The 26,568-nt window shown below is 39.9% G+C and overlaps 1 long non-coding RNA gene across 1 annotated transcript in view; it reads right to left on the bottom strand.

The window, feature by feature from the left end:
* LOC140705357 (uncharacterized) overlaps positions 1-26,568 on the bottom strand; it is a 105,456-nt gene that overhangs the window by 46,149 nt on the left and 32,739 nt on the right. Inside the window, exon 2 of the long non-coding RNA XR_012084756.2 lies at positions 2,689-2,790. This is a non-coding gene — a long non-coding RNA (uncharacterized LOC140705357). The remainder of the gene's footprint in view (positions 1-2,688; positions 2,791-26,568) is intronic.

The raw sequence follows: 26,568 nt of genomic DNA, 5'->3' as shown, positions 1-26,568 counted from the left end.
TCAATGGCTTAGTCGACACAAGGAAAGACAGGACTGCCTTTTGTAACTCTAGCCATTCTCCTTACCATCCTTTCTGTAATCATTGGGGTTGAAAGTGCTTCTAAGGGCAAAAGGGGAGCATTTGAAAGAAATCATTTTGGAGAGCTGGACAGTAATAGAAGACTGAGGAGAGGCTGAGTGAGCACAGAAGAGAGGATGCAGAAGTTGACACCTTAGAGACGTGGCAGAGCAGTGAAAGAAGTGCTTGAATCATGCACGAATGTAGTCAGTAGCTGTGGCTACAGTGAAATGATTTAGGCCCAGGCAATGGTCTCTCTCTCCTGCCATCTTAACTAGGAAGTTCATGAATGCAGTTATGCAGAATGATGGTTCACATACAGTTCATTCATTGGACTCTACCACTGAAGAATTATCAGAATGATTTAGATACAATATATGTGAATTCTCTCAGGTGAATTTGGAATTACAGCAATCCTAGCAGAATGCATGTGACATTTAAGAAGTGATTTTACTGGTACCATCCTTATCCCAGTGAGTTTTCATAGGTGAGAAGGAATATGAACTCTGATCTCCTGGGTCCCAGTCAGACACTCTATCCACTACACTAGGTAAAGGTAAAGGTTCCCCTCGACAATTTTTTGTCCAGTCGTGTTCGACTCTAGGGGGCGGTGCTCATCCCCGTTTCCAAGCCATAGAGCCAGCGTTTGTCCGAAGACAATCTTCCGTGGTCACATGGCCAGTGCGACTTAGACACGGAACGCTGTTACCTTCCCACCGAGGTGGTCCCTATTGATCTACTTGCATTTGCATGCTTTCGAACCGCTAGGTTGGCGGGAGCTGGGACAAGCAACGTGCGCTCACTCCGTCACGTGGATTTGATCTTATGACTGCTGGTCTTCTGACCCTGCAGCACAGGCTTTGCGGTTTAGCCCGCAGCGCCACCACGTCCCATCCACTACACTACATCATCTCTAAAACTCTCTGTGTATGTATCTGCATGACCACATGCATGATTTTCATAATACATCTGAACATGCAAATGTAATAGAAACATATCATTTAATCAACTCCACCACTCCGACTGCCAAGCCAGCTTTGATGCTGCACAAATATGTGGCTGACAGAAACTAACACACATTGATGCTCACCAAAGATATACATTATTTATACATCAATTATATACAACTAACTATACTTAATGTACACAATTTCTCATTATACATTAATTATTAATTAATTTCTTTTTCATTTTCAGGAGCTATTGGATCAGGAAAGGAGCACCACAGTGCATCTAGTCCAGGCCTTCCAAATTCTACAGCCTGATTCAACCACATAAGGATTAATCTGCCCATGCAAAGGCTTTCCCCCCACATGGCATTAGATCAGGTACACATGTTAATATGGGCCAATTGCAGGCCCATAAATGGTTTGTGACTGGGACAAGGAGTGTCCCCCTAATATTTTGGGATGAGTTGCCCTCCATCCCAGTCCACAAGCAGTCTGTGCCCAGCAATTTCTCCTTGCCCTCCATGTTCTACAGGGTATGCCTAGGAGGGGGAGCATCATTAATGAGTGTATAAAAGTTGTATGCATTTGGAGGCTCCTAAGCATTTCATAGAGTCTGCAACTTTGGCCACCACTTCCATGTTTAATATATTGTATAGCCCTGCATTCTGTTTGCTGATGTTTAAAGAGCTTAATGCATGAAGTAGTCTCAAGTCGAACCCTACAAGGGCTAGATTTCCTGAATCAGGTCATTAGGGAGCACCTTAGCTTGTATCCCTGTGCTAGGAGACATGGGATGAACCAGGATTTTCATTCATAGAGTGCTATGTTAAATGAGGAGCCACCACATGATATAGAGAGGAAGCTTCTGTGCAAGTAAGGTGATGACTAGAGATCGGGACAAATTGAAAAAAAATTGTGCTTTGTTGGGATTCATCATTAGTCAAAGTTGTCGAATGGACAAAGTGATGAAGCACTACGTTTTATGATGAATTGATGAATATTCATCAATTTATCATTAAAACACAATGTCCCACTGAACAGCTGATTGGTGGGACATTGACAAGAAGGCTGACTGCAGAAAGGCAAACCCTGGTTTCAGTTCCTACATGCTTGTCAATGACCTGACAATTAGCTGATGGTTGAGATACTGACAAGCAGGCTGACTGGGGCTTGCCTTCCCCCACCCTGCCTGCTTATCAGTGACAGACGAACAGCTGATGTCCTGGTCATTGACAAGGAGGCTGGCACTGGGAAGGCACACCCTGTTTCATTTCTGCAGCCCTCCTGCATGAAAGGATGAATAAAAAGGGGCAAATATTCATCCTTTCATATTCGTTGGGGTCTCTGTTCCCACGAATCAGGGATATTTCACAAATATCTTGATTTGTTTTATCATTCATCCCCATGTCTAGTGATGACATGGGGATGAATGAATCAAAATCTGTGGCCTTTTAGATATTGGTAGCCCAAAGCTTTTTTCATCCCTAACCTCCATAACGACTAAAGAAGAATAACTGGAGAAGCGGTCCACCAGTATCTAGAGGACCCAAGTTCCTCATCCCTTCAGAAGGAAAAGTGAGGCTACTGTCATGCTGGCTAGGGAATTTGAGTTGTAGTAAAGAAAAAAGAGAAAGGAACAATTTCAAGGTCTGTGTATGTATGGCAACTCCTGATACTTACTACATAATTCTCTGGTTTCTATCTTGCTTTAAAGAATGTTGGGGTACATATACTTTCACCATAAGACTGCTCCATGATGGTTGGTTCTTCTCTGTGTGGTAACTGGAAGAAAACACAACATAAGTCAAAAACAATGCAGAGTTGGTACCCCAGTCCTTCTCCATTTAACTGCTTTAGTGAAAATTCGGAACACAATTTCCCATGGACAAGTAGCTGTAATGCTGGACTAAGTGAACAAGCCTTTGGTCTGATCCATCATGGATGTTCTTCAGGGATGGGGACTTGAGTCGTGGGACTCGCTGTCAAGTCTGACTTGGGATTCAACTTGGGTTTTCTTTTTCCTTTTCTTTTTTTTAATGACTTGGACTTAGTGCATGATTCAGAACCCACCCACTCCTCCCTTTTTTTCTGGGGGAAAAAAGCTTGTTTTTAATAGACTTTGGGCTTGGGACCTGGGACCAAAGACTTGGACTCAAACTTGGGACTTGCCAGCACCCCTGCTGTTCTTATGATCCATTACAACATCTCGTGCATTTTCAGGCGTAGAGGATCTGTTACCAAGGGGCAGCCATTTGATGGCATCTCTATTAACAGATGTAATAAGTGCTCCAGCTCTTCAAACTCAAATGAAGGAACAGAGCAGAAATGTCTTGTCTCTCTCCACAAATGGGTTGACTGTTTTCATGTATGAAGAGTGATTGAGAACATTTATTGTTTATCCACCAGCTTAGAAACTTATTGAGCCAGAGCTGGGAAACAAACCACTTTCCCGTATCAACTGTCAGTTTGGTTTCTCATCACTGAATAGCCAACAGGAAAAAAAGAAATTGATTTTTTTTCCTCTTGCCTCCTGTATTATGAGAACTGTTTGGGGTTCTCAAGACACATTCTCAGGGAAGTTATATTTAGACATAAATTACCCTCGCCCCAGGTTCTTAAGTGAATTTATTCTCTCTGGAAGTCCTCTTCATTTAATTTTTGCTTCTTGATTATCTTCATTAATGTGCAGAAAAACTGTTACATGACTCTTTCAAATCATGAAGCTTTGTACTTGAAGGCGCTCTGCTGGTGTTTTGAGAGTTCAGAGCTTCTCAATTAATTTATCAACTGATACAGATTTTCCTTTAAAAAAAATATTTAGCATAGAAAATACATGGTCACAAGTATTAAAGGCTCTATTACTTTTATTGTGTCAACTCTGACTGTGAAACTGTGAATTTAAAAAAATTCAGTTCAATATGGCTAATTCCTAGAAAAGTGTGCATAGTTTACAATTATTTACCTTTTTATCATTTTACTTTTGGAGCATGTCAAATGTGAAAGATTGTAAGCTGTGAACTATCAACAGACCTCCATGCCCCTCCGTGCCATCTATTATATATGATCCAATATTAAATTAGATTTTTAAGCTTTTGATTTATTTTGCTGTTTCCTTTCTGTGTTTATTATATGTTATATTTGCTTTTGCTTTTTTTGGTTTTATATTTGTGTGTATTTAAAATTATTTTGTAAACTATCTCAGAAACTAAGGATAGGATCTGGGGTCTAAATACATAGAGCAGCATGTAGTCTTTTCTGTGCCTCCACCAGTGAGTTCAATAGGAGTGCAGTGGCAGATTGCATTTAATTAAAGTGTTCTTGCTTGAGATGCAGGCAACTCAAAATCAAAAAGATGGATCTTCAGAACACCATAGTGGTCACTGCAAGTCATAAGCAGCAAACATTCAGAGAATTTCAGCAAACAGTTGACACCAAATTTTGCAGACTAACAAATTCCAAGGTAAATTTAAAAAGCAAATCATTTTAAAGGTACTGTGAATACCCAGTGTTTTAAGATGAAATTTATGGTTGATGACAAATGTACTGACCAGAGACTAGAAGTTTGTGTCTGTTTCTTGACTATAGCTCTCAGAATTCTGCAGCCCAGGATGTCTGTGGAATTCTGAGAGTTGTTTTATAAAAGCACAAAGGTGCACTTAGAGATCAGATAATCCTTGGAATATTAGGGTGGGGGTACCTGAGATGGTTACAGCTAAAAATGCAAACTGCTGGAGGTTTAAGAAACTCCCACATGCAATATGCAAAAAATTGATTCAGTTATGCATTACGCTACTTGCAGAGATTCTGTGCTTGTCAAGAAAAAGCAAAAAGGTTATTCAGTATTGTGAAATGTTAATTACAATACTTGCAGATGTGTCTCAAATATGCACTGCCAGTGTGACAAAAAGTGAAAATATAGAGGAAAATAAAAGATAGAAATCATGCCACCACAGTTTGCCAGCAATTGCAGAATTACATTGTACATCAACTTGCACTCAACTGTTATTTTATAAAAGTACAATTTCTAGGCTGAAACCTGCTAATAGTAGTTTCTTGCTAACATCTTATTGAATTACATTCAATTCTTCAAAAAAAAAAAAAACCCTCTGGTTTATGAATGTGGGGTATTGTGCTTCTGTATCCATGATTCAAAATGCCAGGAAATGGTCCAATATTGCTGCACAATCTTGTGTCGCATTGCCAACAGGAAAAAGGATGCCAAGCTTTACATAACAAAAGGCAGCATAAATGTTGACAACACCAATGGCAGCAATCAAGATAGTCTACAGGATACCCTAAAAAGCAAGCAGGCTAATTATTCTCTTTCAAAATGAGCAAGATTGGTCTTTTCAGTTTACTTTATCTTTTTTAAATCTGGGAATGTTTAAGGTCAATTATTTCTGCTGGGGGAGGCACATTTTTAGTTTCTAAAAATCATACATTGAAAGCCCTCTGCCCAAACCTCCCCAAATTTGGTACAGAGCAAGAACAGTCTGTCTGCTACATCTTTGCCAAATTTGGGGCTGATCCAAAGTTGTAAATTTTTATATTCTCAAAGGCTTTCACAGCTGGGATATGATGGTTGTTGTAGGTTTTTCGGGCTGTCTGGCCATGTTCTTGAGGTTTTTCTTCCTAACGTTTCACCAGTCTCTGTGGCCGGCATTTTCAGAAGACAGGAGTCAGAACTCTGTCTGTACTCTGGTGCAGTTTTGTGGGATAGTTGAGTATTTATAGCTGTGGTATCAGCTTTTTGTCCTTTTCAGAAGATTGGGTGATTATGGTGATCAGCGTGTTTTTTGTTGTGGGTGTATTGTTGTGATAAGAGGGAGACCTGATCTGTCACTGTGATTGATGGGTGTCATTAGCTGGTCTTTTGTGTGCAGGGATCACTGGTCCTTGTGGCTGGGTAGAGTTCATTGACCTTTTGCAGACTGTGTTTTTCAGTGCTGGAAGCCAGACTTTGTTGAGTTTTAGACTTTCGTCTTTTTTGTTGAAGCTCTGCTGGTGCTTGTGGATTTCAGTGGCTTCCTTGTGCAGTCTAAAATACGATTGCTGGTGTTGTCCAATACTTCTGGGTTTTGAAACAGAATTTCATGTCCAGCTCATTTCAGGGCATGTTGAGCTACGGCTGATTTTTCAGGTTGTTTTAGTCTGCAGTGTCTCTCATGTTCTTTGATTCTGGTGTGGATGCTGAGTTTTCTGGTTCCAATATATATCTGGCCACAACTGCAAGGTATCCGGTATACTCCTGCAGTGGTGAGGGGGTCCCTTTTGTCCTTTGCTGACCGTAACATTTGTTGTATTTTTGTAGTGGGCCTGAATACAGTTTGTAGGTTGTGTTTTTTCAAAAGTTTCCCTATGCGGTCTGTGACCCCTTTGATGTATGGCAGAAATACTTTATTTGTGGGTGGCTGTTTTTCCTCTTCAGTTTGGTGTTGTTTTCTTGGTTTGATGGCTCTTGTGATTTCATTCTATCCTTTCATTATAAATTTTTGTATGGGGTGCCCCATTTTTTATTATTGCCCTATACAATGCTGATTTGCTGTGCTACATAATAACATCTCTGCAGCCATGCACTGATAATACCCATATAACAACGCATTTAATTTCTTGACTATATCAATAGCAGAATGGACCATACCAAAATAATCATGCAATTATTAAGTCAAGATTCTTTATGGAAGAGATATTATCAACAAAGCTGCAGGAGAATCACATCATAAATAGCAAGTCTAATTCATAACACTTACACTTAGCTTTTGATGAAGACTTAGAAGTTATGACAGGTAATATCTGAAAGCCTGTTGTGCAGTTATGCAAACAGTGTACGTTTTAGAGGTAAATTGCCATTGGTATCAAAATGCTCATAGATCTTATCTGTTCCATGCTGAGTTGTGCAACTCAGTATGCCACAGATAAGGCCTGCAGAGATTTCTGAGGTTACAGCAATTCAGTTCCAAAAGTTATGCTGTTATGCATAACTGCATAACAGGATTTCAGTCAGTATGTAATGGTATGACACAAAAAGGGCAAAGCCATTTTAGCTTACATCTTATAAAACATTCAGACTGAAGAAGCTACTTGGATGAGTAGTGAAATGTTTCAACCTAATAAGAAAGAAGTCCAGTTGCCATGACTCAGCTTCCCGATAACCTCACCTGGATGACTGAGAATCTCCACAGGCTTATGAAACATTGCTGGAGAGTTGGAATTAATAGAACATTATCTCTCAATCTGCAGTAACCACAGGTATAGGGGGAATACTCTAGCTCCACCCATTTTGTTTCATGTTGGAAGCACTGCTAACCTGTAAAAGTGAACAATTGTGAACAGGCTGATTTTTTAGTTATCTGTTTTGGTAGATTAAAATCCCAGTTCACATGGAGAATCCCTGCATATATTGCTGTCTTTCTTCCCATCAAAAATTCCCTGTAGTTGAAAAGCACTCTGATACTGTATGAAAAGATACAGTATAACATACAGTATCAGAGTGCTTTTCAACTACAGGGAATTTTTGATGGGAAGAAAGACAGCTTAGCCTTCTCCTTGACAGACTTTTCTATTTCAGTCACTATTCCAACATGAAATCCTTTCCTCACTTCTGGACAATCACAAGGGGTTTGTGCCACAGATCAGTTATAAACACAAGCTTTGAATTGAATACTATACTGTAACTCTTCCTTATTTATTTAAAGGATCCTGATAAATTATAATAAGTGGTTGTACCTATTTCCTCATTTCTATTGATATTATGATTGAGAGCAAAGTGTTTTAAACTTTTGGAAGATAGACTGAGATTAAAATTTGGGAGAAATTTCCAAATTATGAGTGACTGAACATGAAACAATGTTCACCATTTTGAATCTCTTTCTTCGGAGATTTTTGAGAATATTTTTGACATGGATCTGTCAAGATAGTTTGCCCTGTCTCCTTTTCCCAAGCTTCCAATGACTTTCTACTAACATAACGAGATGGCTTTCACTTATTTTCTGCCATAGAAACTTCTTCTGAAAAGAATTCCATTCCACTTCTGGAAAGACAAAGGAGTCAATCGCTGTGTGTGATTGGATAGAAAATAGCTCACTTTTGGGACTGCTTCTGGAACCATCTGGTGCAAGCTTTTTTCCTGGCAATCACACAATGCACAGGAGATCATGAACCAGCCTGACCTTGATTTGTGCCTATTAAGAATCTTTTTAGTCCAGTAGCTGAAGTACATTGGGGGGGGGGATAGTGGAGTGGTTCCTGCATGAACTGAAGGATCACTTTAAGGTAGATTGTCCCCAACAAAGCAACACAGTCCTTTTCCACTGCCTGATTGGACCTTCTGTAGATTTTCTCACTAGTCTCCAGCAGATCCTGGCCATTTCCCAGTGTTCTCAGAGGGTTCACCAAGCCAGCAGATCAGCAGGATGTTGACAAGCAGACTGGCTGTGGGAAGAGGAACCGGATTTTCCTTCCTGCAGCCTGCCTGCGTCATTGACATGCAGGCTAGCTGCAGGAATGGAACGCAGTTTCCATTCATGCAGGCAGTCTGCTTCTCAATGTCCCAACAATCAGCCGATTGGCAGGACATTGACAAGCACGCTGGCTGTGGGAATGGAAACCCTTTTTCCATTCCCACAGCCAGCCTGCATGAAAAGATGAATAAAAATGGGCAAATATTTGTCCCTTTGTGTTCATTGGAGTCTCTGGACCTGACAACTACGAAGGGATGAATATCCCAGAAATCAGCAATATTTAATAAATATCACTTAAAATTCATTGCCATGTCTAGTGTACTTCTGCTGGATTACACTCTTTTTGCCACAGTCTTCTTGTACCCCATAGCCCATATGCACCCTAAATCCCTTCTCTTGTGGGTGAACAACCCCACTGCAGCAGGCATCTTGGATTCACAGAGTGTTACATTGAGAAGGCGAGGTGAGGTCCCATTTCAGCAGCACTAAATATTAAGTATGCAATTAATTCCTTGCCATATTATCTGCTTTTTAAGGAAAAACCTTTTCTAGATTTTAGAAAAACAGATACAGGGTTGTGAGAAAGAGTCTTTAAAATCTGAAGCCGCCCCAAGTAGACATGGTCTAGAGGGGCAGGGTATAAATGTAATAAATAAATAAATAAATAAATAAATAAATAAATAAATAAATAAATAAATAAATAAATAAATAAATCTTTTCCGAAGAGATTTGCATTTTTTTTCATAGAACTGGGTAAAAATTATAGGACACTATATACTATATTTTGAAAAGACAAAACCTGTTCACATTCCAGAAAAATGGATAGTTTTTTAACATTGTAAAAACATGAGCATTTTTAAATGGATTGATGATTGACCTTCTCTGTGATATTTTAGAAAATTGTTCATGAACAGAACAAAAGAGGTAGCCCAGTATTTTTAACTAATCAACAAAATGTCAAAGTCCAGTTTCCCATTATTTATTTTTCCTCTAGTGCCCTTTGTTTCACTAATTTGTAGAAGGAAGCTCACTCTATGTTACCTTATTCATAAAACTGAAATTTCTTTACAATGATATGGCCAATATCATGTTGCTTACCATAATAAGCAGCACTCAAGTAGGCCCATTAAATCAATGGGGATTTGGTGAGTCAATTTTAGCATAAATCTATTGATATTGGAGTGTTTTCGTGGCTTTTTGGTCAACATGACTTCTTTCTAGTTGCCTTATTTTTCCAATATAGGTATGTAGGTGGGCGAGGTAGGTACACTTTACCATAATTCAGCCAGTGACATACCACTATCAGGTGTTTTATTATCCAGAAATCTAGGTCCACAGCTGAATTTATGAGAACAAACTAAAATTTCACAAAAGCATGCAAGTTTCTGAATTTCTATATAACTTTCTTCAGATGGTATAACAAATGGGAGGGAAAGACAGGCACTTAATTCAAATATGGCTACAAATTTTACTTGTAGGTTCTGCGCAGTTCAGTTCTGCTCTAAGATGAAGATTGCTGAATCCCTGCTGAGTGTACAGATATCACATTACAGGTAGTGATGCATATTGGGGTGCAGGGATTGAAAAATCCACTCGTCCACTCGTCTGTGATGAGTGAAAAAACGCTGCTTGACAAACCACAGCTCCCTCCGTCCCCCTCTCCCTCCCACCTTGCCTCCTTACCCTCTCTCTCTCTCTCTCTCTTTCTCTCTCTCTCTCTCTCTCTCTCTCTGATCCTGCAGTCCTCCCCTCCCCCTCCCCAATGTAAAAGGAAAAACAGTCTTCTTCTAGGGAGAAGGCCGTTCGAGAGGCACTTAGATACAGTATATCGTTGTGCAGGAGAATGTAGCAGTAGTCCCATGCCAGAGAATATGGAGATTCCTTGCTCCCAATTTCAACCAAACAAACTGGCTCCTTAAGAGGCCGGTGCTTTTGCTTTCAGTTTTATTTTTGCTGGAGACATTCAAAAGAAAGGCATTCAAAATACAAGCTTCACAACCCCACAGGCACGCAGATAATAAAGCAACCCAAGTCTGAGCATATGTATTTATTTTGGGTTTGTATGCATTGTTATGTAGAAAGTGCCTAGTTTAAATTCGAGAGGCACTTAGATTTAAGTTTAAACATAAATTGCAAGGCTATAGTCCGGTCATGCTGACTGGTAAAATTTTTGATTGACTGGTGACACATTCTCAAATTTTTCAAGCCCTGCTGGGGTGGAAGGGAAATGGTGAGTCTCTGTTTCTGAAAAGACCAAGCTGGGACCTTTTTCATGCAAGGAAAGTGTTCTGCTAACAAATATGTTCCATTCCTCAATATTTGCTATTAAACTGCTCCTAGAAAGTCTTGATCAAAACCAATACAATTGAGTACAATTTCTATTTATCATTTAGGTAAGGTGGGAAGGCTCCACCAAAGCAAAACATCTGTTGCAAACAGTAGTCATAATCTTCTTAATGACAGATGGACAGTTTGCTTTTTATTGCAGTTGCCGAAATAGAGCAGCTGAAACAAGGACTATTTATTCCCTTGCACAGAAGAAGAGGGAGACTTATTTTACATGCTATTTATAACGAGATTTAGTAAACATGATGTAATAGAGACAACAGCAACCAACATTACAGCAAATGATGAGACATTCTGCTCTACAGATTACATGAATACAGGAATATTTTCTCCTCCTAAAGTTTTATTGATAGGAATATTACTTCAGGATAATAATGAATTATCTTAGGTTCCAGAGCTATGACTAAAACTAATTATGCTCTTTTAAGAAGAGCATATAAGAAGTCTGCTGAAAATAATTTTCAATATGCACCACAAAAAAAACCCTGCATAATCATTTGTGTGTATTGAAATATGGATGTGATTGTACTGTAAGTCTTTTACAAGCTTGATTTTAAACGGATTCCTATCCAAAATAACTATGAGATTAGTTCTTGATTATATTATCACATGAGCCACTGTCTCAGCTGACAATTATCCATGATTTGATAATGTGTTCTGTTGTTGATAATGATGATGGTGAGTAGGAGGGATTTATATCAAATAAGTAAATTGTGTACCTGATTAAAAGAGTGCATCATGTACATTCTGTGACGTCAAATAACTGCTGATAGATTAACAATTAAGACACACAGTTCTTTTAAAATGTAATTGCAACAAACGGGCTATTCCCTCAGGACCAGGGTGAGGAAAATGTAATCAGTGGACTACATACAGTTTCCTGGGGCATTTTTGCACCCCACAAGTATCCAACAGCCCATTCATATTTCTAGCCAGCTAGATCAAGGAAAACCAGGGAGTGTTCAAGGGTGAAACTGAGCTGAAAGGCTGCCTCTTCTTGCCCAAATTTGTAGCCCAAACTCTTTAAAAGGAAGAGCCCTCACGCAAAGCCACTCTTGATCTTACTTTTTGTTACTTTTTGAGTAAAACTCTCAGAATCTGCCAAATATATAGGGGATTCTAGGAACTCTGGTTCAAAAAGAAATACTTCCAAACTTTATTCTCTCCAGTACATAAATGGTGATACAGGTTTGGAAGGGAGGGAGGGAAGGAGGGAGGAAAGAAGGAAGGAAATGTTTCCTAGAAACTGTGGGCAGCTCATTCCTATGCTATATTTTGAGAGCTTTTTCAAATGGCTTTAGAATCAAGTATAGTAGCTCTCATAGATTATCCTATCATGCTGAAAATCTCAAGACAGCACAAAGAATTGCACGTAGAAATCAATAACACCTTTAAGTCAGTAAAAGCAATATAACATTGGCCAAATTGTTATTACTCTCTCTTTATCCATTCCAAAGCAATCTGAGCAACAGCAAGTAAACCAAATTCAATTTAGATCTAAATGTCAAACTGTCAGTTTACCTCAGATTCAACTGTTATTATTAATGGTTTCCTGAAACTAGCCAGAATCCTCTTGGTATCATGCAGCATAAACTGAAAACAGCACAAGTGATGTACTGAATCTTGATAGCTCTCTGTTGCACATTTGGACTTCTTCAGGAAGCAGAGAGAAAACAACAGCACAGTCAGTTGTGCACAGAGGCACATAACAAAATAGATAGATATCAAAATGTCAGAACCACTTGTATGTGGTATTTCATATCAGGATTTGGGGCAGTGTGCATTCATTTATTTATTCTTCACTGTAATATTTCTAATGAAGGTTTATAACCAACATTTTAAAACTATTTTCTTCTGTAACAAAATACTTGTTCCTTGGGGTTTAATTTGGGTAGAGGATGGGATGGCTAGCCCCATCAAAGTCCTACTCCAAGACAGTGTGCAGTCCTCTCTCAAACCAACAGTTTGCAGAAGAAGGAGTCTTGAGATGTCTGAGGTCTACAAGATGGGGACCTGACATAGTGCATCCTTCAACTGGATGAAGGCCTGCTCTTCTGTGGGACTCCACTTTACTTGTCTGGAGACTCGCTTGTGGATTAAAATGATGAGCAAGGCATCTAGTGCCACAAAATGGAGAATAAACTGGTATTAACACTGTGCCAACCCTAGGAACTGTTGAACTTGCCCTTTTGTCTTGAATCATGGCCACTGTGATGTCTTTTCCACCATATTTGCTGCAGGTTTGACATCTCCTCTTCCTAGGAAGAACCCAAGGTACACTGTAAATGGGCTATTTTGCTTTTCCAAGAGTTGGCACTTAAGCCAGCCCCCCATAGAGCCGAAAATTGTGTCATCAATGTGAGCTGCAGCTGGCCCAGAGAAAGGCCAGCACCAGGTCCATAAGCTGCTCAAATGTTGTGGCAGCCTTGTGCAGGCCAAAGGGCCTGTAGGTGAACTAGAAAAACCCATGGGCATTATGAATATGGTTTTCTCTTTGGCCTTGAGGTCTAAGGAAATTTGCCAGTATCTTTTCATGAGGTCTAAGAAGAATGTATTGTGATTGACCTCATTTGTTTATTTCTCTAATTGACCTTATTTGTCAATTCACAGAATGGACTCTGTGAAAGCATGGACATGTAGAACTGCGATAAAAGAAATCTGATATTTCCATTAAGTTTCAGGATCAGTACTGGCTGACTATGCAAAGGGCTACGGGAAGGCTCTATAACCCAAGCCGTGATATGCTGTTGACTTCCTCCTGAATGACTTACCCGAAGTGTTGGGGAAAATGTTGCTATTATCATTCCAATTTATAAAAAAAGGGAAAGAGCAGACCCTGGAAATTATAGGCCAATCAGCTTGCTAAGCGTTATCAGTAAAATGTATTCCCCCTAACTTCTTCAGAAATTACATAGTTGGATGGAAGATGAAAATCTTCTAGATGATGAGCAAGCAGGATTTAGATTAGGATGCTCTGCAGGAGATCATGGTATAGTTTTACAACATCTGGTGGATAAAGATTCATTTAAGACCAAAGGAGCACTATATACAGCCTTTATTGATTTCAAGTCTGCATTTGATATGATCCCACAAGACAGGCTTTGGCAGAAGTTTGAGACAACCAACAGTGATAGGCTGCTGCTGTTCCTGATTCGCTGCCTTTATGCAAAAACCAGGTTGAAGGTGAGCTGTAATAGGGCAGGTCACCTCACCAAGGCCATGCCCACATATGCTGGTGTCAAACAAGGCTGTGTATTGGCTCCCGCTTTGTTCAACATCTATATTAACTCCTTGGTTAGGAATTCATCTGGAACCAACTTTCACCCCCCCCCCCAATCTAGCAGATAGACCCCTTTCTACTCTCTTATACACAGATGATGTTGTACTTCTCTCATTAATGTGTGTTGGCCTACAGCAGTTATTAAGAGCCCTGGGCAACTATTGTAAAACTGAGGAGTTAGTAATTAATTATGATAAATTAAAAGTCTTAGTGTTTACCAGGAAATGGATCACACATAAATGGGAAATAAATGACCACCTAATTGAGCAAGTCAAATCTTATAAATATCTGGGTGTGATCTTACAATTGGAAGGCTCAATTATCCAACACTATTGCAAATGCTCAGAGAAGTATTAAGTCGCTCATACATTTTTTCTTTGTAAAAGGAGGTCAGCATATACCATAGAAAAGCTTTTACATTAGCAAAGTTTAATGTACTTCCTTCAGCCCTGCTGGAAGGCAAATACAAGAACATTCCTTACGAAGAGTGCTTATGTCCTTGTTGTATTGCTCCTTTTACACTGTTTTCCATGATACTTTAACTCATGCAGTTTTGCAAAGCATCCCTGGAAGAGATTATGAGTACTATACATGTTATCTGCTGGCAGACCAGTGTCCACCAGTAACAATTAAAGTGGCCACCCTCTGTGCAGCAGCACTAGTCTGCAGGTGAGAAATGGTGCCTTAACCCTCTAGATATATACATGTATGTATGTGTATATGAATATGTATGTATTGGGGTGGGGTTATGCTTCTAACAACTATCTATGGAATTTATCTCCCTAAAAGTCTGCTGCACATAATGTATATTACAACTGTATTGATACAGTTGTATTGGTTTAGTCCCATCCTTACAGTCCTTCCACCAGCGGGTGAAAACCTTTCTTTTTAAGATACTCTGAATGCCATTTCAGGCAATAAACAGTATTGAGAAATGTTTATTCTTATGCAGTTGTTCTGTGTTATTCACATCTGACCTGTAGATTGTATAAATAAAATCATACTACAATGCATGTACATGAAATGTTAGTGTATTACTCTGAATGCCATTTCAGGCAATAAACAATTGACTCTGTGAATGCCATTTCAGGCAATAAACAGTATTGATACTGTTTATTCTTATGCAGTTGTTCTGTGTTATTCACATCTGACCTGTTGATCATATAAATAAAATCGTACTACAATGCATGTACATGAAATGCTAGTGTATTACAAAACACAGGACTATGCCTTGAAGAGTTTACAGTCTACATTGCAACAGGGAAAGAAAGAAAAGAGAGAGGTTAAGAAATGGTCAGGAGAGGGAAACAGTGGAAGAATGAGAACAAATATACCATTTACTTCTTGTTTCCGGATCAATTTTAATGCAATGGCTTTCAATTAGCAATTGCCTTTTGCAAAGTAAATTGCTACTATGAGGAGCCTGACATGGATCAAGACAATAGTCTGGTGGGTAAAGTAACGGAAATACATACATACAGTCATCCCAGTCCAGATACAGAAGCTGTGCCTGTGTTTACATTTGACACTGGAGAGCAAGCTGAAGTTGCTTATCCACTGCAAATGAAACACATGGGGAACAATCCAGATCGAGATCTCAGGGGAGTCTAAAGCAGGGGTGATGAACTTTTGGCACTCCAGATGTTTTGGACTCCAATTCTCACAGTCCTTTATCATTGGCAATGCACGCTGAGGATCCTGGGAGTTGTAGTCCAAAACATCTGGAGTGTCAAAGGTTATCCATCCGTGCTCTAAAGTGTGAAAACTACTCTATCTTTTTCCTTTCCTAGTTCCTTGCACTATGTCCGATTGCATCTTACTATTTCACCCTTTTGTTGGAGATGAGAATTTAGGTAGTTGAGACAAAGAGAGGCACTGAGATACAAAGACAAATGATGATATTTCTAGAATACATCAGTTTCACATCTATTCCTTCCAATCTCCACATCAAAGTGTGATTTTGTGTGTGTATGTGTAGAAGAATCTTCTAATCTTATGTGTTGCATTCACTCACGTAGATATTTATATTTGCAGGATGCTCCCATATATTCATTTTTGCATGCCGTTTTTGAGCTGGAACTATATTATGAAGTTTCATAAAATCATAGAATTGTCATAGGGTTGGAAGGGACCTTGGAGGTCTTCTAGTCCAACCCCCTGCCCAAGGAAGCAAACTTCATACCATCTTGGACAGGTGGCTGTCCAATCTTTTCTTGAAAACCTCCAGAGATGGGGCACCCACAACATCAGGAGGCAAGCTGTTCCACTGCTTAATGGTTCTCACCATCAGGAAATTCCTCCTTACTTCAAGGTTGAAATAATGAGTTTCCACCCATTGGTTCTTGTCCTACCCTCAGGTGTAATGGAGACCCTTCAGATATTGGAAGAATGCTATCATGTCTCTCCTCAGTCTTCTTTTCATTAAATTAAACATACCTAGCTCTTTTAGTCGCTCTTCATAGGATTTAGCCTCCACTCCCCTTATCATCTTTGTTGCTCTTCTCTGCCCCCCTTCCAGAGCCTCAGTATCTTTTTTGTATTGTGGCGACCAGCACTCAAAGAGCAGAGTATAGAGTGGGACTATCACTTCCTGTGATCGTGATACTATCCCCCTGTTGATGCAGCCTAGGACTGTGTTGGCTTTCTTGGCAGCTGCAGTACACTGTTGACTCATCCTTAGGTGGTGGTCCACCAGGACACCTAAATCCCTCTCACAGGTACTACTGTCAAGCCAGGTACCACTGATCCTATACAGTACCTGTGCATCTGGTTTCTCCTGCCTAAGTGCAGGACCTTACTTTTCCCACTACTGAACTGCATCTTATTGGATAGGGCCCAATGTTCAAGTCTGTCTAGGTCCTTCTGAATGTTGAGTCTATCTTCCAAAGAATTAGCAATTTCCCCCAGCTTTGTGTCATCAGCAAATTTGATGAGTGCTCCTCCAATCCCCTCATCCTGGTCAATTATGAAGATGTTGAAGAGCAGTGGGCTAAAGACAGAACCTTTAGGGAGCCCACTGCACACTTCTCTCCAGGTAGATGTGATTCCATTGAGGACCACACGTTGAATGCAGTTGGTCAGCCAGCTGCAAATCCATCTGGTAGTTTCACGGTCTATCTCACTTTGTTCTATCTTATGCAGAAGTAGGTTGTGGTCTACTTCTGCATCAAATGTCTTAATGAAGTCTAAGTATACTATATCCATTGTGTTTCCTTGGTCCACTAATTTAGTCACTTTATCAAAGAAGGCAATAAGATTTGTTTGGCATGACCTGTTCTTAACAAACCCATGCTGGCTTCTAGTAATCACCTTCTTATTCCCTAGGTGCTCACAAATCTGCTGCTTTATTATTTTTTCCACAATTTTCCCAGGTACTGATGTCAAGCTGATGGGTCTGTAGTTTCCTGGATCCACTTTTGTCCCTTTTTGAAGACTGTAACCACAGCAGCTCTTTTCCAGTCATCTGGCAGTTTGTCCGTGCTCCAGAACTTCTCAAAGATTTCATTCAATGGTTCTGAGATCAGAGATGCTCAGTCCAAAGAGTAATTGTGTTTCCATCTGTACACATCATTTTGCCTTAAAAGGTGAAGCAAACAAATTTCTTCACCATCCCCACTTTGACAGGGATTCTGAGGAAATAATGTGAAGTGAAGGTATTCCAAGAGGGTATTTCCTACACCACACTTGCTGTAAGAGAATGAATGTGTTGAACTGAGAGTGCTTTGATTTTGGCACTACTTTCCATCAAGAAGCAAAAAAGCAAAGCATGCTGCTTATATACCGCCCCATAGTGCTTCAAGCAGTCTCTGGGCGGTTTACAAGTTATTGATGCAGGCTACACATTCCCCCCCCCCCAGTGAGCTGGGTACTCATTTTACCGACCTCGGAAGGATAGAAGGCTGAGTCAACCCTGAGCCGGCTACCTGGGATTGAAGCCCAGGTTGTGAGCACAGTTTTGGCTGCAGTACAGCAGTTTAACCACTGCGCCACAAGGCTCTTGCAAGGCATCTGCCAGGTTAAAGATCTCTCTGGTTCTGCTTTCAGGGAAGGGACAACTTTTTAGCATGACTCCCCTCTCCAGATTAATCAATTGTTGCACTGCTAGGAAATGATACCGTGAGGCTCCTTTGAGCTTATGCCAAAAATAGCGACTGCTTGGTGTATACTTGTACTGTACTAACTCTTATGGAAACCAATGCTTTAAAATCTTTGGCAACTGCAGCTTTTAAAGATAAATTGGATTGGATTAGCTACATTTAGCTGCTCCCAGTCTATTAAATGTGTTGCCTCATAAGGCTAGGTTAGTCCCATCCTTACAGTCCTTCCACCAGCAGGTGAAAACTTTCTTTTAAAAACTGGCTTTTGCCCTCTGAATGCCATTTCAGGATTGTATTTTTTTAGTAGCAGGATCCAGCCTGCTGGACATTTAGCACATTTGTGTCAGGTATCTTCAATATGTTTTAACTTGTTTTAACTAATAATTCAATGTGTTGAAAATCCTCTGGTTTATGAATGTGGGATATTGTACTTCAAAATGCCAGGAAATGGCCTGATATTGCTACACAATATTGGGCTTGTGTTACCTGCAGGAAAAAAGAATAACAAGCTTTACATAGCAAAGCGTAACCTGAATGTTGAAAAAAACAATGGCAGCAATCAAGATGGTCTACAGTGTGCTCACTACCCTTCACAAAGTGACACTAAGCAAGGGAAAATCCCTGAAGCTGACTCTTTTTTTAATCCATTAACCAGTTCTAAACCAAAAACACTTGGTTTGTTGGTTTGTTTTTGTAAAAGTCAACTCATTTGAAGTGTGGTGTTGGAGGAGAGCTTTACAAACACCACAGACAGCCGGAAAGGCAGAAAAGTGAGTGCTCAATCAAGTCAAGCCTGAACACTCGCTAGAGGAAAAAGAGTCAACTGAGGTTATCCTACCATGGACATATAATGGAAATACAGAATTAGCTAGCTAGAAAAGATAATATTGCTGGGAAATGTGGTGTGGGGGGGCAATAGGAAAAAAGGAGGAATAAAGGTGAAAAGGTTTTAAAAAAAGGAATAAAGGAAGCCATAATTGTCTATTTGCAAGACTTCATCAGAACTTATTGGAAAAGACAATATTGCTTAGGTGAGCAGTATGAGATGATGTTGGTTTGCAAGATTTGAGCAGATTTGATAAGACATTTTGGAAATAATGAACTCATATAGTCACCACACATCAGAAGTGACTTGATGGCACATAAGATCTTTGGATTTCCCCCTTTTATTAGCAGACAGTTGTATATTAACAAGATGAGTGAAGCAGTTGAAACTATGAAGGGATATAAGCACCAAAGTTCTGCTAACATTGAGTAAGACCATTTCTAGCCACAAAGCCAAAAACAGCAATTTCACAACTTAAATGAGGGAGCTTCTGAATATTTGTTCTCTATTTTTTAAAATATATTTTAAAATATTTTTACAACCAGACACAGGATCCCCTTGAAATGTCTGCTTTGGCCAGGAAGTAATTAAAAAGTTCTCCTGAGATTCAGCGAACTGGGTTCTGACTGACAGGGTCAAAAGTTCAGATTGCCCCAGACCTGGAGCTGATTTCCCCTTTGAAAACTTGTGCCAGGAGTCTGGTCTTAGAAATCCTGAGAGAATATTTACTGAAAGCTCCCAGGACTGGAATAAACACAACTGCTCTGTCCTTTTGTAATGCAGAAACACTCCAAATACGCATTTTAAAAATGCATGCTAATTCCCTGGATATACATGGCAAAATGTCCTCTTTCTGAAGGACTGTCATCCATTACTTTCTTTAAAGGAAGTCTGTTTTTTAAAAAAAATTTCAAAGAAAACCTGTATTTTGACTATTTCTGTGACCTTTTACTATTCTCCAAATATCTCCTTTCCTTGGCTGCAAAGCTACAACACTGCATCTACTTTGGAACACTCTTGCTGGTAAGCCTGTTCTATGTATTCTCAGTTTATAACAAATTGGTTGTTGTTCCCTGTTGAAAGGCCTTTTTAAAGGATTAATATTTCAGCTTCTGCCCCCTGGAGTCCTTCCAAATTAAAAAAAATTCAAAAATGCTTATATTTAAGCACCAGTTAAGTGAAACCCCACCCTCCACCATTGTGCAGCATTGTGCAGCAATCAGAAGATGACATGACTGTATTTGAATAAATGTAGATGGTTGTACATGAAAAAAAATCCCCTGATAATAAGCCCTAATGCGTTTTTAGAGCAAAAATTAATATAAGACCCTTTCTTGTTTTTGAAGAAACACAGTAGAAGCAATCGTGTCAACAACCCTGGCCATTTACCAATTACAAAGGTCAACCAGGGCTTTAACATAATCAGATATTGAGATGACAGGAAACTCCCCAAGAGCCATCAGGAAACCATTTGGATCCATCAGCCTCCTGGGCCAGATCATCCTCACCATTGCAGAGGCAGAGTTCAAGTGAGTCTAAACCCCACCAGATGATTATCTGTCCACAATAATGGAATTACAAAGTTCCTCCCCATCCAGGTCACCAACATCTGCTCCAGTACAGAAGACCAGGTCTCAAATGTGCCCTACAGAATAAGATACCATTTGAGCCAGGCCCATGGTCATCCCAGAGGACATAAAGTCCTGAGCCACTCCTAATAAACCTGCCTTGGCATGGATGTTGAAGTCCCACAGCACAAGCTGAAAAACTCCAACACCACCCACAAGCTAACTCAGGGACACTGTTGATCAGGTGGGTGGGCGATACACCAACAGAATCTCTATTCTGTCCTGGACTCCCATTTTGAGATACACACATTCAAACCTGGAGAACTGGGGGATGTGACATCTGGTGAGGGAAATAGTATTACGATAGACCACTGCACCCCCAGGTCTTGCCTACTGCTGCACAGAAAACCCTGGTGGATGAAGCTGAGTGAGATTGAGAGCCTCATCCTCATCTGACTAAGTCTTTATAATACAAGCCAAATCAGCATGCTCATCCAGGATCAGGTTCTGAATGGCTGTCCCCTCCCTTCTACTGATCTGGCTTTAGCAGCTGTATCTTCAGCTGAGGGGGGCTGAAACCATGGCTACCCAAACTATTTAGGAGCAACTAATACTGTTTTGCCATTCTCTTTTACATAATGCTGTAACTGCTGTCCCCCATAATATCTCCCCATGCCCTGAACAATTTCAATAGCTGCTCCTTGACCCCCTCACACTTTACCCTCCTATGAAAACACATCCTTCCACAAGCAGACAAAGACCCAAGTTAGCAATTTCTCCCCAGAAATATGTCTGCGTTCTTTTTGTTGTTGCAGATGACCTTATTGAAAGAATTTTTCCACGTATAAGACTATACTTTTGTATAATTTTTTTCAGACTAAAAATTGAGGGTTGTCTTATACACGGAAGTAAGCTGAGGAGAGTACAAAACCAAGTAGAGGGGAAAGCAGGGATCAAATTGTTCCCACAGGGCTTTGATCCCTGCTTTCCCCTCCACTTGCTAATCCTTAGCAAAAGGAAAGCAGGGATCAAAGAGCTGCAGGATTGCTTTGATCCCTGCTTTCCCCTCTGCTTGCTAAATCCCATGGGGATTAACAAAAGGAGAGGAGGAAATAATCAAAGCAATCCCATGGCTGTAGAAGGGGGGAAAGGATCAAAATGATCGTGCAGTTGCGGGATTGCTTTGATCCCTTTCACCCTATACTTGCTAAGCCCCACTTAGATTTATTAATTTTGGGTTAGAAAAGTGGGGGGGCATCTTATACATCGGGGTGTCTTATACATGGAAAAATATGGTACATAATACTTGCATTTAATGAGATTTTGAGTAAGATCTGTGTCATTCTTATGTGCCATCAAGTCACCTCCAACATATGGCAATCCTATCAATGAAGATCCTCCAAAATGTTTTGTCCTCAACCGTCCTGCTTGGCTCTTTTTAAAGAGATTCTTGCCTTCTCGTGATGTGCTAAAATATGACAGCCTCAGTTTCATCATTTTTACATCCAGAGAAAGTTCAGGCTCAATTTGATCTGAGACCCACTTGTTCAGTATAGAACAGTACATTACCAATAATTTTAAAGAACATAAACCTTCGATACTTGAAATATAGGATGGCTACTAAGGATGTTGCTCTGTAGTTTAGTTTAAATTGGATTAATTAATTTGAATTATTTTAAATCTCTGGGTCAGCAGTACAGACAGGCTGCCCCAGAATATGAAGGCTCAGGGGGGGAGGGGAGACAGGGTTTGGACTGGCAGCAGCCATCCAGTGGCAATTTTTGACTTTTAAAGGTCTCCCATCCCAAGCCACACAAAGGCTTACCAGTGCAAAAGGGATCCCTGGGGAGCTTCAGATTCTAAAAACAGAATCAAGTTTTTAATTTGATTCAGTTCAGTGTTCCCAGCACCTAATCCAGTTTATGCTGATGCAAAATTATGCCAACAGGATTTTGCTCCATGAGTTCCAAGAATGAAGGGAGAAAAAAAATCTGTGAGAAAGAAAACGATTGTTGAGTGAGGAGGGTAAAAAGAGCAGAGAGGGAAAGAGGGGTGGAGAGAACAAAATTGTTCCTGGAAAGGGCAAAGCTGGTATAGAGTTAATGAATATTGAGATGGGAAAATGGAATGGTCACTGTGAAAAATGAGGGGGTGGGAGAGAGAGAAAAAGAGAAAAGAGAAAGAGTATTATCTCTCTTAAAAGAAAACTTGGCAAAGCTGGGTAGTTATATAAGTAATAAACAGACAATTTAGAGGGTGATAGATACTGGACTGGAAACAAAAACAAATCCTACTGAAACCTACCTAACTTACTTTTGAATAAATATAGCAAGGACTGGTAAACGTCTTCAAGCATATATGAATTCCTATGTAAACAAAATAATTTAGTGCTGCAGAATTTGGCCGCTCAAAGAGTAATGACTGCCAGAATCCTGCTTGCTTATTCAATAGCATAAGTGTGATTGTGTAAGCATTCCCCTCTTTTTGAATGCTCACTTTTATATGCTCAATCTTGCACTGTTTTCAGAATTGGACACATGGCTAATAGCATGAAAGGGAGCCAGCAGGAGAGGAAAAACTGCTGCGCAATTGCCCTTCTGCGTGCACATTTCCTCCACTTGGACTTTGGGCAATATTTACAGGCTGGAAATCGATTGGTGTTCATGCAAGATATGTGCAACTTGCTATAGCTAATTACAGTTGGCTGATGAGACTGCAGGGTGCATCTCACTTGTGAAGTAAAATGTTTGATAACATACATGACTTCCTGTCCACCTCCCACTTTTAGCTGAATTTCCATTCTCCCTTCTTTGGCAATCACTATCCACAATATGTCATCCTAGACACCATCACCCCCTTGCCCCCAGTTCAATAAGGAACTGAATATATTGAAAGAGTGTGCAGCAGGAGTGCGCAATATTTAGCCCCCAGGCCAATGTTTGTGATCCCCAAATATACTAAAGTTTCCTTTAGGTAATTAAACCAATAAGGAAACACGATCTAAGTAAAAAAAAATGAAGGATATAAATCACATTTTGCTACTAAATAAGCTAGAACAAGTTGTAATAAACATAAAATAGCTGTGACTATACTAGGGAAGCAGCGGGGGGGGGGGCACAGCACCAAGTTAAAACAGCTTGGTGGTGTGTATGTTGGATAGTTCAATGACTTAGATATGACTGGGAGTTTGAATCTCCATGGTGCTTCCTGGGAAAAGACCCTGCCTTTGTAGCCTTGAACCAGCTGCACATTCCCAGGGGGGAAAAAAGAATAGTAAACCACTTCTGAGTACCCTCTATCTAGAAAATCTTGAAAAGTGCTTCTGTAAGTTGGAATCCACTTGATGGCACATCATCATCATCACACCAATTCTGGGCTGCTGGCCAAATTTGAATTTGCCCATTAACCCAGTCAGGGTCACACAGTTCAACAGAGCAACGGATTTCAAGAAGTAAACTTAATACTACTGTATAAAGTATGTGCCAATCAGATGTTGTTACATGTAGCTTCATGTAGTGTCACTTTACTGATAGTATTTAGAATTTCAGGAACTCTTCAGAAGACCTTTTCTCTGTTTTGTGCTATACTCAGTAGGGTAACTGCACAGTCTTTGTTAAGCGACTTCACTCCCATTGTTCAAAGTTCTTAGCAATCCTTAGTACAAAATCTTATTTTGAGCTATTTATTACCCGGTAATCCCTGCCAGCTCAGTGTTTAAGTTCGACACTTGCCAGATGTCTTTTTACTATTGTGGTGGATGGTGTTGCATAACAATTTTGATTTAGCATTATCTGAAGAGTGATGGTGCTTTTTGAAGGTGTAAAATAATTGTCCAGAGAGAGAACAAGGGAAGACTTTTTTTTCTAAATTCAAATCACTTTTTAAGAAGACCCTTGATAATAAAATAAGCCTATTCATCTCAGAAAGTTCCTCTTGGAAGAAAGATTATCTGACTTTCACAATCAAATCTTGATCACCTTCCAAGCATATGGAATAGCCTCTTAGCATTTGTAACTCTCCTCCACTTCACTCACCCTACCATTGATCCTACTTGACTGCTTTTTTTTATTCTGCAGTAGTGGATGCCCAAGAGACATAAACAGTCATTCCCACAATTTCATAAGCTGTGCCACAAATCTTCTCATGTAATAGTTCTACTTTGTCTAATTAGGTCTTCAACGCCTACTGGTATCACCCCTGCATAACCTTGTAGAATGAGAGCTGAAATGCATTTTTGAACTTCTTACACACATATATACATGCAACAAAACTAAATAGGTCTTAACTAGAGATGGGCACAAACTGCCAAAATGGGGGGGGGGTTGTCTTGGTTCATGATTCATCAAGGTTGATGAACCACAAACCACGAATTTCCAGATGCCTTACTGAGGAACCACAAATTGGTTCATTGGTGCTTTTTTTACACAGCCCGTAGCTTTTTTTTTTTAAAAAAAACACAACTTGCCCCCACACCTTCCCACTTCCTCCACTGCCTTCCTACTTTGTCCTTGTCTTCCTCCACTGCCACCCACACTGCTACTGCCACTGCTGCCGCCCACACCACTGCCTCTGTTTTTGTCACTGCTGCTGCTATGCAAACAAGGCAGACTCTGCATAGGTGCAGAGGCAGCCAGGCCATTGATCCTCCTAGTCCCCTATTGTCACCTTTAACTGGCAGCAACTCTCCAGGGGGCCAGGCAAGATTCTGCTTTGGCCCCACTTGGCAATCCCTGATATTTTTCATCATCCCCCATCCCTGTACTAAGCAGGCCTAACTCAGCTGAGTATCTGGAAGGAAAGAAAGCCAGGTGTGGCCAGAGTGGTCTGGTGATGTGCAGGAGATATCTAATCTTTGAGGGCAAGATCTGATCTTGACATTCTGCTCCCAGATCCTGCCAAAATTAATATTGCACTTGTTCTTGTTCCTGGTCTGAATTTTGTCCACCAAAAAACAAAAGAAAACTTCCATGTTGGTCTTTGATATTCTGGAAATCAGCTTGCACCCTTGTTATAAATTACTCCCATCTGTTACTCATCCTGCTGTGCTATGGCTTCAAACCAGGTTTACAATAAAACTTGCTCATTGTACTAAATATAGATTTATGTTGCTTTGGTACCTGTCCTCATTCTATTCTCTCTCAAAAGGCACTGTAAATGTGCCAAAGGCATGGAGATGATGTACTGCTTAATTTAATTAAGCATCTTGCATTTCTATTGTCTGACTGCAGTGTCCAACATTTAATTTCAATAATGCCAGCTCTGTACATACAGGAATGACAGCACTGTTTTCCTATGTCATATCAGCAGGGCTACCCAGAATGCTGTTATAACAGCCCCATGATGCCAGCCATGTGGGTTCACACACAGTGGTTTGGCAGCAGGTGAATGGAGAAAAAAGGGAGGGATAAGGTACACTAGGAAAAAGACAAGTGTATATGCTTTGATTATCAATGAATGATTTGCAGGTTCATGATTTAGCAATGTAGAAAGAATGTAACTTACATATTCTGAAAACACTAATTTCTAGTTGGAAAGATCCTTTTAAGACAAATGAATATAATAGCATTTGGAAGTCATTCAGAACAGGAACTTAGAAATCCTGATTTACAAGTAACGTGATTGCCTGTGACTCATTGGCCTGTTTGAATAACGTGGGCATAATGAAGTTACATTACAAAAAGAAACAAAATCCATAGGAAAGTTGTATTTTTCCCCTTTTGATAAGTAAGATTTCCTAGTTATTTGTTATTTTAAAAGTTCTTTTTGAATCATTTTGAGCAGTGTTTTTAAGGTTTTATTCTATTCTCTTATTGATCTTTTGTTTTTAATTTTTTACTTTACATTTTTGATTTGCAGACTGTTATTTTTATATACATACTCTTACATTAAAAAAAATTTATATGAGGCAAAGTGGAGCTTTGTCTTTTCTAGAAATGAAAAGTCCTGACTTTGAAACTCTATCAAGAAGTAAGACTCATGGATT

This window comes from Pogona vitticeps, chromosome 1 (assembly GCF_051106095.1).
Source record: "Pogona vitticeps strain Pit_001003342236 chromosome 1, PviZW2.1, whole genome shotgun sequence".
NCBI classification, from domain to species: domain Eukaryota; kingdom Metazoa; phylum Chordata; class Lepidosauria; order Squamata; family Agamidae; genus Pogona; species Pogona vitticeps.
This window is presented reverse-complemented; position numbering and strand designations above follow the sequence as displayed.